This window comes from Pinus tabuliformis, chromosome 8, assembly GCF_031772625.1.
Source record: "Pinus tabuliformis cultivar Carrire ecotype Pingquan chromosome 8, CPIR1, whole genome shotgun sequence".
NCBI lineage: Eukaryota > Viridiplantae > Streptophyta > Pinopsida > Pinales > Pinaceae > Pinus > Pinus tabuliformis.
The window spans coordinates 611,204,980-611,209,777 of record NC_142294.1 but is presented as its reverse complement, the minus strand read 5'-3'; the positions used below and the strand labels follow the sequence as shown (position 1 = coordinate 611,209,777).

Sequence of the window (4,798 nt, the reverse complement as noted above, 5' to 3'; positions counted from 1 at the left end):
TATTTATCTATATATTTTTCCAAGCAAAACTTAATGAGAACTTGAGGAATACTTTGTCACATTTTGGATGGCATTCTTGATAAACCCATGAACATAGACTAGTACACCTGATCAAAAAGGCTTTAATCCGGCACCTGCTATCACAAAATTAGCTAAATGCCTAAAAACATTGGCCATAGCCAACTGAACTAACCTCTTCGACTAAGATATATGTGTGTGGCATTTAATTCATGTCTCTAACCTCAAAAAAGGGAAGACGTATCTGCAGTTTATATATATAGATATATATTGGAATGCTTGACAGAAACATACCTCAAGGGGCTGCAGTGCAAAGAGAGGCTTCCTTTAATAAAAGATTAATAAACTTATGCTATCCTGATTCACAATTGCTTACATATTTAGCGTTTTCCCTGCAACCTTTATGACCTTTTCCTTTTACTTGTCCTCTTGAGGTTTGCTTCGAACTGAGAGTCGATATATCCAGTGGGCTGCGAGGTTTGTCACTCTGTCCTGTCATACGACATAAATTGCCGACAACTTGGGGGAGTCGTTTTTGTTGATTTGGTCATGGCGTTAATTGAAGTGAAGACGTTTATATGTAAATACTGAAGACCTCGCCATTGTGAGAGATTGCCACTTAATACCTCGGAAGGATAGACCAAGAACAACTGGCCTAAGCTCTTGTGGCATCACTGAAGATACTCTGCCACATGATTGCTCCATAAAACTCAAAGAGAGCTGCTATAATTCAGAGTTTAACGCCTCTGAATCTCATGTTGTTGCAAAACACTATTGGGAAGGTGTCACAATGCTCTAGATGGAATGGAGTCAGTCTCTATGCTTGTGGTCTAACTCTTCCGAATTTTGGCTCTCATTCTATTTGATCACATGAAATTTCTGATTGGCCATGCTTAACATGGGCTCATTTCATTCTTATCATAAATCAAGGTCACAATCTCAGGACAGTTTCCCACGACGATACATTGCAGTGGACCGGACCAAAATGCTTTGCCTTTACCGAAAAATGAAAAATGTAGGTAACAGAATTTTCAATTGGTAATAGAATTTGGTCATGAATAAACAAGTAGAAGGAATCAAAAACCAAGATTTTTTAATTCCAAAAATATAGAATTAATTAGGAGTGGCATTAAGTATCCACCGAATTATAAGTAAAAAAAAAATCTCCAGTCTAAATTCTAAATCCAATAAGCTATACCTAAAAAAAATGGGTCGTATCGTCAAATTTATAATGGGTAAGTCTGCTAAATCCGGTTTAATTATATCATTTCAACAAAAATAATAATGCATTTGGCAATGTACAGTCTATAAATCCTAAAAAAAACTCACCGATGATAATCCAAACAAAAATGGCAAAAAAGAAAGCAACAGACAAGCAATTTTTTTTAGCGCTTCCTCCATTTATTGGGAACGAAGTGTTCAAAATTGTCAAATAAACTGTAAAACGAGATGGACATACAGTCTATCTGCAGTGTCAACAATTTTCAACTCCCAAACATTTTTCAGAGTTTTTTAGACAATATAAGAAATAAATAACAACAAAATTATCGTTAAGTTAATTATAATTAGAATATTTAGGCCATCCATTTAATTATTGAAAGAAGAGTGGACTGCAGGCCTTGCCAGAAAATTGTGAAATCTATCCTTAGCTTCAAGACTGGCAGCCTGTTAGGCTTCCAATTCTGTTTTAATTCCACCCTGATATTGCAATTCTTTGTTAAATTACAACTCCAAACAGATTTAGGCCATCCATTTAATTATTGAAAGAAGAGTGGACTGCAGGCCTTGCCAGAAATTTGTGAAATCCATCCTTAGCTTCAAGATTGGCAGCCTGTTAGCCATTCAATTCTGTTTCAATTCCACCTTGATATTGCAATTCTTTGTTAAATTACAACTTCAAACTGTAATACATTGCACTTGCATCACAATTATTTGTATACCATTGTCAATCAAATGCCCTTTTTAGTGTGAGGGTAAAGAAATTTGGAAATTTAAGGCTAACTTTTTAAATAAACCTACAGAGTGGTAGAAATATAAGCCATTCCTCTATTTATTTTAAAATTAACAGTGCAGATGATAAGCATTGTGAACGGTTTTGTTGGCTTTGATGGGTGGAATGGTGTAGAGTTTGGACGTAATACCTCGGAAGGATAGTCCAAGAACAACTAGCCTATGCTCTTGTGGCATCGCTGAAGATACTCTACCACATAATTGCTCCATAAAACTCAAAGAGAGCTGCTATAATTCAGATTTTAGTGCCTTTGAATCTCATGATGATGCAAAAGTATTGGGAACGTGTCACAATGCTCTAGAAGGAATGGATAATGCATTTTGCAATATGTAGTCTATAAATCGTAAAAAACTCACCAATGATAATCCAAACCAAAATGGCAAAAAATAAAGCAACAGACAAGCATTTTTTTGAGCGCTCCCTCCATTGATTGGGAACATAATGTTGAAAATTGTCAAATAAACTATAAAAACAGATGGACAGACAGGCTATCTGCACTGCCAATAGTTTTCAACTCCCAAACAGTTTTCAGAGTTTTTTTTAGACAATAAAAGAAATAATAAAAACACACTTGTGAAGACGATATATAGTCAGTGACTAGGTGTGCTATAGATCTAAGTTTGACTTCGAAGAGCCCTGTCAGCGCTTATACTAAAACTATTTATGACATCCTGTACATTATAGATAAACCATGCATATTTTAATGAAATACTTATTACATAATATTTCTATTACAAGTGTTAAATACACAATCAAAAGCGAGGTCAGTGACCGCATATATCCCTCAGTTTAGCAGCTACAAAATAATATTTGTTCCCAAATACTACATCTCTTATCAAATTGAAATTCAACACACAAAAGAGGGACTTTACCGATCACAGTGAAATATTCATTGCCAGCAAAGTTACAAATTTGATCCCTACAAAAAATCAGCAAACTGAGCCTTTCATTAACAGTGTTGAAAACAAATTCTTTGTTAGATAAAATCAACAAACTGAGTCTTTCTTTGACAGTGCTGAAAACAAATGCTCTGTTAGAAAAAATCAGCAAACTGAGTCTTTCTTTGACAGTGCTGAAAACAAATGCTCTGTTAGGACAAAGTGCTGAAAACAAATGCTTTGTTAGGACAAATTACTGCATGAATTCTCTGACCTCAAAGAAAGGTAGAAGTTACTATCTTTGAAAAGCGAACAACAATAATGCAGACGAATGAAAATATGTGGTTATTATAGCATCTCCAAATTAATGAATGAATTCTTTGACCTCAAAGAGTGGTATAAGCTACTATCGAGAGGTACAAGTTACTATCTTTGAAAAGCGAACAACAATAATGCAAACACTATCGAGAGGTACAAGTTACTATCTTTGAAAAGCGAACAACAATAATGCAAACGACTGAAAAGATGGGGTTAAATTACAGCATCTCCATGGAAGACTCATTGATGATGCGGTCTCTGACATCAATCGGAAAACAAACATTAAATATCAATCTGCATCCATGGTCCTTTACACCCCGCAGAAGAGTTCTGTCTAGCAATTACAGTTATACACTATACACAGAAGAAGTCAAAACATTTTCTTTAAATGGAAACCCCAAATTTTTACACGAGCTGTCCAAAACTCAAAGTTGCAAAATGCACAGTTATAAATTATGAACCCCACAGGGTTAATACTGGCCAGGAGACCTCTCGATAAGCAAACTATTCAGTTCGGTATAACATAAGAATGTAAACCCTCTTCCTATAATTCTTTAACCCGCCGTAAGGCTGCAAGTAAGTCAGTAAAGAGCACCTGTGAAGCCAAGGATATCAGTGTTGAGAAGCTGCCAGACTCCCGAACCCCAGTGGAAGCATACCTGAGAAGTGCACGGCGTGAGGTGAAAACCCTAAAATAATCATGTGTATCAATGATAATGAACCGTAAAGCAAAAAATGGGTGCATTAATCTTACCTACGGCAAGGGTTCCGATTATCTGGAACTGGGTATTGAAGAGTACGCCTTATGCTATCTGGAGAGCGCAACCTGCGAGAAGAATTTCAATTCATGAATTAAACCTAATAAGATACCAGGAAACCCGGTCATGGTTAACACGACGCCGCCATTCCCTCGCAGAACATAAATATCCATGAATACATGACCACTCCCTCGCAGAACTGTCCCGCTCCACCTGTCAGCACGAGACTGAAAAACCCCTGGTTGTGCCATTCGGAATCCGATGCCACGTGTCAGCGTGAGGAACAAAGGGACGACGAAAGTCCCTTTCAAAGGAAGGCCTATCGGCCTAATTAATACCAATCCAACTAATCTTTATCTTCTACAATCTTTTTGAATTAATAAAACATAGAAAATTACAATTATTAAAATTTTAAGGAACTTATTTCTTTAGTCAATGCAAGGGGCTCTTAAATCAAATAAATGAGTTGATTTTGATAGCATGTGCTTGTACATCAGATTTCAAGGTTATTTAGGAAGTTTAACTTAGAGTATATATATGAAATTATAGTGAACCAAGATCTGAAATTTGAATTATAGTTACGTGATAATATTTTATTTATATCTTTTAAGTTTCAAGTTTTAAGAGTTGTAAACCATCTTAGAAAAGAATTTATATTGAAAATGTGGAAAGTTCACTACATAAATCACAATTTTGCTTCCACCTTTAAACTCAAAAAATCACCCCAAAAATATTCCTCAACTCCTCTTGCAAATGTCATATCTCTTGTTGCCTAGATACACTTCGAATTAATCATCTATCCTTTATTTATAGTG

The 4,798-nt window shown here is 35.6% G+C and overlaps 1 long non-coding RNA gene across 1 annotated transcript; it reads right to left on the bottom strand.

Moving 5' to 3' along the window:
- Positions 1 to 3,484: 3,484 nt before the first annotated feature.
- LOC149236982 (uncharacterized) lies at positions 3,485 to 4,302 on the bottom strand. The gene is made up of 2 exons (XR_016268455.1): positions 3,980 to 4,302; positions 3,485 to 3,884 (listed from the first exon to the last, which is right to left on the bottom strand). It is a non-coding gene; the product is annotated as an uncharacterized LOC149236982 (long non-coding RNA).
- Between the last annotated feature and the right edge of the window lie 496 nt (positions 4,303 to 4,798).